The sequence below is a fragment of the Mytilus edulis genome, chromosome 5 (genome assembly GCF_963676685.1).
Source record: "Mytilus edulis chromosome 5, xbMytEdul2.2, whole genome shotgun sequence".
Classification (NCBI taxonomy): Eukaryota; Metazoa; Mollusca; class Bivalvia; order Mytilida; family Mytilidae; genus Mytilus; species Mytilus edulis.
This window is the reverse complement of record NC_092348.1, coordinates 89524465-89534324: the sequence shown is the minus strand read 5'-3', so window position 1 is coordinate 89534324 and position 9860 is coordinate 89524465. Positions and strand designations below refer to the sequence as shown.

At 34.9% G+C, this 9860-nt stretch overlaps 1 long non-coding RNA gene across 1 annotated transcript; it reads right to left on the bottom strand.

Moving 5' to 3' along the window:
- Positions 1–323: 323 nt before the first annotated feature.
- LOC139522555 (uncharacterized) lies at positions 324–1582 on the bottom strand. Its single transcript, XR_011664474.1, has 2 exons — positions 1135–1582; positions 324–687 (listed from the first exon to the last, which is right to left on the bottom strand). It is a non-coding gene; the product is annotated as an uncharacterized lncRNA (long non-coding RNA).
- Between the last annotated feature and the right edge of the window lie 8278 nt (positions 1583–9860).

Genomic DNA, 9860 nt, shown 5'->3' with positions numbered 1-9860 from the left:
TAAAATCATGGGGTTTTCTCATGTGCTCCTGAAGGGTACGCAAATCCTGCTCCACATTTGGTAACCGTCATGTTGATTAAGTACAAGCCCGTTTTCGAGCCCAATTCGGTAGGTTACATTCGTGGAAAAGGGACAAGGATAGTAGTTATGACATTTGGAACATATCCGCTATCATCTGTGATATCTATATTCCACAACTGTCGGAATGAAAGAGTAGGAAATTGTCTATTATCATATAGTCTTCGAAATTGACCATAGTTATTACTATGTTACGCCAGCAATCAGAATATCATTACATTTTTTTGACAAATTAAAAGAAGAAAATCAATAAATAGCATTTTATTTCAATAAAATTAACAAATAAAAATTCAACAGTTTTGTAAACAAAAAACAACTTTATCATCTGTAGATGTGTAGACTAAAACAGAAAATAAGACAATAAATATCAACGGAATGTTTCTAAACTGACAAACAAGGTCTCTAAAAGGAAATTGTGCATTCACCCTGCCACATAATGCTTTATGTCGACGCTTACTCCAATCAGAAACATGTAATACAAGTATTCCAGTCTTGTTAGCAATGTTTGTAATGCGTAGATGATAATCTTGGAAAACATCTGAAGTATTTGGAAGGTGGTGACGCAAACAATGGACTAGCTGACACTGATGAAATGAGCTGATGAAGAATCTGAAATGATAAAAGAGAAGAAACCGTTATTATTTATTTCAAGGTTAACAATAATTGAGCATAAACATATCACATCTATTCAAATACAATGAAAATTAATAAATGTACATGCGTTAATAATCTGTGCGATTACGTGAACATTAGAAATAGGTTTTACACATTAAAGAAAATACAAGTTAAGAAAATATCGATAATAGTGCATTTTCTTTTTACTGAATGAACGTAGTATTTATACATTGTAAAGTTGTTAAGGTAAATGTTAAGCGTACAACAAGATTTATTTTATGAATGTCAAATGTGAATTAATTTCCAATAAAGTTATTTGATTATATATATCCAATTGAGGTTTATAACGATACAAGTTACATCATAAATCAACCGAATTTCATTATATTTTTTTTCAAATTTCTACCAAAATAATTATTCGTATTAGTTTTTTTTACTTACATTTAGAAAATGACAGGCTTTTATAAGATGACAGTTTAGATATCTCCCTGAGTTTTACTTCACAACAACAACAAGAACATAACGATAAGATGGGACGGATGACTGTTTCTTTCCTTACTTTTTCACAAGTTTATTGTCCATTTCCATGTAATTTCTGTCCGTTTTCAAAGAAACATGCAACTTCTGATTGTGTGGCTAATGCCGTCACTAAAACATTGTCTTGTTCTGTAATAAACGGCAAATTTATCGGATGGATGGAGTTTCCAGCAAACAATACCATTTCCTCAGCACATTCCTTTTCCAGTACAAACTGCGGTAATACGATCGACATCTTTGTAGCTTTATTATTTCAAACAGTAGAAAATGTTACGGTCAAATATGTTTCTGTTAGCAGTATCGTTTAAAAAATTCCAGAAATTAGTTGAATTTTAGTAATTTCAAGTTTCCCTGTTCAATACAGTAGAATAATTTAATGATTCTTTGTCAACAACTGCTTTATATACTTTTTCATTTCACTTTTTATGCAAATTAGCTTCCTATATTTGGAATTAAGAACGTAGGAAAACCCCGTCCACTATTGCAAGCGATTATTACGATTGGATTGTTTTATTGATTGGTGGGCGTGTCTAAACACGTGGAAATTAACAAGTTAACACATTGTGCAGCGATCTAAGTACGAATAGGAAATAACTGATTTCCTTATACAGGTTATATTCATGTTAACACCTGTAAAAAAAAATAATTTAAATTTCAAATAGTTTAGGAATAGTTTTAATACATGATGCTTTAAAATATAACGGAAATGAAATATATTTCATAATCTTATCTAGCCCAAAATATTGGGAAAAGTTATAGACCATGCGGTATTTTAAAATTACGCCTAAATTCCGTCAAATTAATTCATATAACCTTTTTTTTTACCGTACTGACCATGAATCACAAAAATTCTTAATTATTATTCATCAAATTTCTGCGTTAAAGTAACCGTTAAATAATTGAAAAATCGTTATACGAGTGGATGCTTTCGATTCATAAAGGGATAGAAGAGATCGATTAGCGTGATTAAGATATTTAATAAAACATAAAAGAGAAAATCACTGAATCATCCCAAGAAATGCAGTGAAAGGCGTGGGGAATGAATGAAATTCTCATTAAGAAAATGATATCCTATAGATATAATACAAATTGACTGATATATATCATATACAGCTATTTTTACTGATATATTTCTTGTAACTACAATTCGCTGATTTATAATAGTAAACACAATATACGTAAAAGAAAGACATTCTTTACCGATCCGGGGATTATAAAAGGTCATAGAAAGATACTGTAGAATTGACGGTTGATATCTCTCCTCACTCGCCTTTTTTCCTTAAGAGATTACAACCATATTAAAAGAAATCTTCTTGCAACTGCATTTCTTAGCTTTCAAATACCATAACCAGTTTCAGCTGTAGTCGTTTTAATTTTTACTTTTAATTTAAAATTAAAATTCTAAAATCGAAACTATTACGTTTAATATTTTTTTTACCAGCCACACCTAAGCTACGGGTTTTCCCCAAAAATAGAATATTGCTGTTACAAACCCTTAGCACTGAAAAAAATATGAGAAAAAAATATAATTTGTATTACTATTAAAGCAGTTTCAAATTTAAGTGAATAATGTATTTGTTTAAAAAGAAAAGAATACCGTTGGGGCCTACGATCTGCACCATTATTTTCAGAGTGTATTCTTAATTGATGATTTGTTCTATGTTAAGTGACAAATATTTCATGCATGTAAAAGACGAGCACACAATATCAGTTAATATCGTATGTAGGTTCTGCTAAAAGGGGATCGACCGGGATGATAAACGGGCAATTTATAATGCCAATGGAAAATAAGGGTATATAGTTTTCTCGTTTGAATTGTTTTGTTATGGTATGAGCTTTGATCATTGTTGAAGGCCGTACGGTGACCTATAGTTGGTATTAGCTGTGTCATTTGGTCTCTTGTGGAGAGTTGTCTCATTGACAACCATACCATATCTTCTTTTTTTTTATATATGAGATAGGAACAGAAATTCAGCCTCGTAACAGGCCACACAATAAAAATATCAGATTAAACGTCTCCCATTCTGACGAGACGTGGCTGCGAATTTATAAATCCCTTAAAACCAAAACAGACGCTCACTTGGAATTCACTGCAGGTCGGAAAAAGACCAAGATATATTAATAAACCACATTTTATACCTCAGTCGCCCTTGGAATTAACTATATAAAAAAAAATCAAAACATCTACTACTCGGGTACAGGTCGCTTTGACATTCAGATGACAAAACAAAAACGACAGAAAAACAGTTCGTGTACTTCTGAAATAAAAATGGGATTGATTTGATTTTGGTATATCACCGCTACCCACTGTAGAGATATTCAGCAAAAAGTATGATCTGTAAAAGTCAAATACCCAAAACAAAATTTACACTATACTTACTTATATAATTAAAATCTCTGCAAATTTGTTAAATATATACTCAATTGCGAAATTTACCTCTTAAAAACTGCCCGTACTTAAGCCTTCTAGTTCATAATTCTATTCTTTTTCATATTTTAGCATTCACGTTGTATAACGTATTATATCACATCAGTAACTGTAGAGTTTGCACTCGATGACCATTGTAGTAAACATTTTTAATAACTCTCAACACCTTTAGACGAGACCAACTGGTGGAGAGTAACGGGTCGTCTCAAAATAGTAAAGATTTTATGTGAATTTTGTAATATAGTAAACTTGTAGTTTAATGGCTTGCAGGACTCAATGTCTCACTCTTTATGTTTTTTTAATAATAAAATCCATTATTTGCATTTGTGTTGTAAAGCATTTTTCATTAAAATTATTTTGTTTTTTGATTGAGTACAAAGACGAGGCACGGTTTAAATATTCTTTTCCATCTTTTTATACGATGGTCTTCTATCTTCCTTGGTAAAACTGAGAAAATGAAGAAAAACGTGTATTTTAGTTGTAAAAGGTGGCACATGTCGCTGGACAGTCTGTTTAGTTTGGCTATGGAATTAGTTTCTCAAAAAGTCTGACGACTACACTTGATAGTAAATAAACTGAATTGTGTTATTTGACTTCTGGAGTCGATTTCACAAAAAGACTTACGACTAAAATTTATCGTAAGTATACTGATTTGTTCATGACTTAAGACCAATCGTTAATAGTCGTAAGATTTTTTGTGAAATCGATTCCTGCATACTAACAAATGTTTGACATTTTCGCTTTAATTGTCTGGCTTACAGTTGATGTGAAGTAAATGGGGTTATCACTGTGTGATTATTTGGCTACTAGTTCACTAGTAATATTATATTTTACACGAGAAAACAGTCTTCTTTGAAATAAAGCGAACCAAGTCTACCCAATTTGGTGTATAAAAATCCCATGCAACCGTTGATAGTAGCTTAGTGACCTTGTCCTATGATTTTAAAACCAAAAGCCTTCTTAAAGCTACACTGTCTTCACATATAGAGTGGTGAATATTGGTTATGAAACACAAACTCTACATATCGTCCAGTGTGTTACGGGCGGACTGACGGACAGTCACGGTACACAGTGTGTTACGGGTGGACTGACGGACAGTCACGGTACACAGTGTGTTACGGGCGGACTGATGGACAGTCACGGTACACAGAGTGTTACGAGCGGACTGACGGTCAGTCACGGTACACAAAGTGTTACGGGCGGAAAGTCACGGTACACAGTGTGTTACAGGCGGACAGTCACAGTACACAGTGTGTAACAGGCGGACCCACGGACAGTCATGGTACACAGTGTGTTACGGGCGGACTGACGGACAGTCACGGTACACCGCAGTGTGTTACGGGTGGACTAACGGACAGTCAGTGTGTTACGAACAGATTAACGGACATTCACGGTACACAGTGTGTTACGGGCGGACTGACGGACAGTCACAGTACACAGTATGTTACGGGCAGACTGACGGGGAGTCACGGTACACAGTGTGTTACGGGCGGACTGACGGACAGTCACGGTACACAGTGTGTTTCTGGGGAACTGACGGTACACAGTGTGTAACGGCGGACTGACGGACAGTCACGGTACACAGTGTGTTACGGCGGACTGACGGACAGTCACGGTACACAGTGTGTTTTTGGAGAACTGACGGTACACAGTGTGTAACGGCGGACTGACGGACAGTCACGATACACAGTGTGTTACGGGCGGACTGTCGGGCAGTCACGGTACACAGTGTGTAACGGGCGGACTGACGGACAGTCACGGTGCACAGTGTGTTTCTTGGGAACTGACGGTACAGTGTGTTACGGGCGGACTGACGGACAGTCACGGTACACAGTGTGTTACGGGCGGACTTACGGACAGTCACGGTACACAGTGTGTTACGGGCGGACTGACGGGCAGTCACGGTACACAGTGTGTTACGGGCGAACTGACGGACAGTCACGGTACACAGTGTGTTTCGGGCCGACTGACGGTACACAGTGTGTTTCGGGCGGACTGACAGACAGTCACGGTACACTATCTGCTCAGAAACTTTGTTGAATAATTAAATGTAAATCCGCAAATAACCATTCGCTTAGCATCCGTTAATTTTTTTTTAAAGTTGAGTATCGTTTATAACACGTTTATGTTACCCTTGTATTATTTTTTAACCTTTGAGACGACCCATTCATCTCACCTTCACACTGTAGGTGCCATCATTAGACGTCGAGAGTTATTGGAAATTGTGGGGGAACTTGTGAATGGAATTTGCATCTCAGTAGGCAGACCAGTAGTCGTCTGTATACTGAAAAATAAACAAAGCACGTGTTTGTATCTGTCCTTAGTCAGGAATCTGATGTTCAGTGGTTGTCATTTGTTGATGTGGATCATAAATGTTTCTCGTTACCCGTTTTTTAATAGATTTGACCGTTTGTTTTCCTGTTTGAATGGTTTTACACCAGTCATTTTTGGAGCCCTTTATAGCTCGCTGTTTGGTGTGAGCCAAGGCTCCGTGTTGAACACCGTACTTTTATCTATAATGGTCTACTTTTACATATTATGAATTTGATGTATAGAGTTGTCTCACTGACAGTCATGCCACATATATCTTTCTATGTTGTGATGTTATACTATAGTTTCAGAAAAGGGAGAAGGTTTGGTACCATTAAAACGTTTAATCCCGCTGCAAATGTTAGCACCTGTCCAAAGTCTGGAATCTGATGTACAGTAGTTGTCGTCTGTTTATGTAGTTTATACGGGTTTCTCGTTTCTCGTTTTTTAATATAGATTAGACCGTTGGTTTTCCTGTGTGAATGGTTTTACAGTACTAATTTTTTGGGCCCTTTATAGCTTGCTGTTCGGTGTGAGCCAAGGCTCCGTGTTGAAGGCCGTACCTTGACCTATACTGGTTTACTTTTATAAATTGTTATTTGGATGGAGAGTTGTCTCAATGGCACTCATATCACATCTTCCTATATCTATATAAAGTCGTCTGTTTGTGTTTTCTAAAATTTAGACCAACATGTATTCTTATATATATTAACTTCTTATAAATATATACCCTACTCAAGTGGGAACGAATTAACTTCTTATATACATATACATATACCCTACTCAAGTGGGTCCGAATTAACATCTTATCTACATATACATATACCCTACTCAAGTGGGTCCGAATTAACTTCTTATATACATATTCATATACCCTACTCAAGTGGGTCCGAATTAACTTCTTATATACATAACATATACCCTACTCAAATGGGTCCGAATTAACAACACCGGTTGCAATGTTTCGAACGATTCGGCTATCTAAAACTTTATTTAGTTGGGTGGTGCTTATCATCGCCTGTTTTATCTAGGCTTTTAACAAACTGAATAAAAGATGTTTTGGGCTTGAAGTAGGTATGACTTTTGTGTATATAACGAGAAAGAATTAATTAAGTATAAAAGCAAATTAAATGTATGCTGCCACTAAGGAAAAGTTATGCTAGGGGAAGACATTCAGCCTTTCTAAAAGGCCCATACGAACCCTTAACTTGTTTTCAAATATTCTTTAAGATACGTGCAGAGACCGTGGCATTCTTCCTAGACAAGGCGTCTAATTTGCCGTCCTCATTCTGACCGAACGTGACAGCCTAAACATACATCCCGAACAGTATTTATTATTCTTCTCTCTACCGCCGTTTTGTACTTTTGTTTGGGAAAAGCCCAGTAATCTTTCAGTTCATTCGAATACTATAATAGAATGTAAGCTATAGTCCGTAACCGAGGCGTGTTTAGTCCACCTTTTATATTAGTCCGTCGTATAAACTATTAAAAGCTAAGACCTTTAATTTATTATAGATGTCTAAATGATTAAAAAAAATCATTTTCCTATAATTATATAATATTCAAAATTCTGCATATTAACCCTCGCGGGTAACATGGTTACACGTATAGCCTGGGTCCTCGCGGGTAACATGCTTATAGCCTGGGACCAAATATCTGCCTTTTGTTTCTTAACATAAGGTCATATTTAATAACGTTTTTATTACTTTTTCGCGACTGTTTGCTTTTACAATTTACTTTAAATTTACATTTTTGCGGTTAGCATCGTCTATTTATACACATTTTTTGAAGCATATTTAACTTACCAGTATTTTTTTGTCAATTATAATACACCCACAACTTTTAACTTCAAAAGGGGAATCGTGTCTTTATGTAGCGTTCCTTGTTGCTATTTGGTGATAAACCTAACATCAATTGAGCGACGTGGAAGAAAGAATGTATAGTAAGAATCACTTGAAAAATGTGCATTGATTGAATCTTGTCGAAATGAAATAGTGAAATCATTGTGAAATAGACAAACGTTCGGAGTTAAGTATGACGTTCATTATCACTGAACTATTGCATATTTTTGTTTGGGAGCCAGATGAAGCACGCCTCCGGATGGGGGATTTTGTCGCTGTATTGAAGGCCAATTGATGGCCCTCGGCTGTTATCTGCTCTCAGGTCGGGATGTTGTCTCTATGACACATTCCCCATTTTCAATCTCAATTTTAAAAGTTCATTATGTTCCTGATCAAAATCGAATACCAGTACTTTCCCCCCGTATTTGATTGTATTTGTTGTACTGCCATTTATCGATTTTTTTGCATTTTTTTTTATCTGGGTTGAAATGTATATTTTCTTCCTTTTTCATTTTAATAAATATTATACGACAGCTTTTTAAAAAATTTAAGGGCGAAAATAATGTGAGGATCTCTTCAAAATGCTTTACTGTAAATTAAAGGATCTGTTCCTTAGACTGCATTTCATAATCTTAACATTCTTTATTCATTCGGCTGAAAAGTCTTTTACGTGGATATCAAATAAAAAAAGGGGCATGACAGTTTTAGGGGCTGGACAAAGAAATAGAAATAGGAAATGTTCAGGGAAAATGTGATAAACTATAAATCTTATTATAGAAATATGTTCATGAAACATTATACGAGTATTCAGAATAAGAACTTGCAGACATTATAAAAAAGAAGATGTGGTATGATTGCCAATGAGACAACTATCCACAAAAGACCAAAATGACACAGACATTAACAACTATAGGTCACCGTACGGCCTTCAACAATGAGCAAAGCCCATACCGCATAGTCAGCTATACAAGGCCCCGATAAGACAATGTAAAACAATTCAAATGTCATGTTTAAAATAGAGAAAAACATGCTTGGGGGGAATTTGAGAACCTGATACGTGCATGTCACAAGATCTATTACTAAATAACAGCAAGGATTTGTATTACTATACAAATCTTTGATAACAGATTATATGAAAATCAAATATGAATATTTTGACCAGTTTAGGGAATTTAAGAAATGGTATATTTTGGATAGAAAACGATTTGAAAAAAAAAATGGTAGGGTCAATATTAGAATTTATTCTTTTGTAAAAATATTATGTAGAAAAAATGTTAGGGTGACAAAAATTTAAAACCTGGACACTTACTGCAAGTGTATTGGATTCTAGAAACAAAAAATGTGATGGAATAAATAACAAATTTATTATAAGATTCATTCAGTCCTTGTTTAAAGATTGAGGGGGGAGGGTAATTGACTATAAATATCAACTACTACTCCGGCGTCCATGTGTTTATTGATATGCAAATGCAAAACAATTTGATTCATTTTCGCACTGATCCATTTTTTATGTTTAATGTTTTACACTTTATACTGGGAAATTTAAGGATCAGTGTAAGATATAAAAGTTTGCCATTCAACAATGAGCAAAACTAATACCGCATAGTCAGATATTTATAAAAGACCCCGAAATGACAAAAAGTAAAGCAATTCAAACGAGAAAACTAACTGCCTAATTCATGTACAATATAATGAACGATATATGATTCACAGAAACAAACGACAACCGCTAAATTACAGGCTCCTTCCTGACTTAGTACAAGCACATACAGAATGTGCCGGGGTAAAACATGTTAGCTGGCACCCACACCCAACTTAACCTATTACAGTAGTGTAACAGAACATCAACAGACTGTTTACCAGGACATTAACTGGATCGGCAAAAAAGAGTATTTTTCATTTTCATTGGAAAATTTAAGAAGCAGTATATCAAAGACAGATTTATGATATAAAATAATTAGTATATAATTCAAGACAAAGTTCATAGTTTGTACGAGATATTTGAAGATCACAATTTTTAAAATGAATTTGTAATATCGTATTTAAAATGA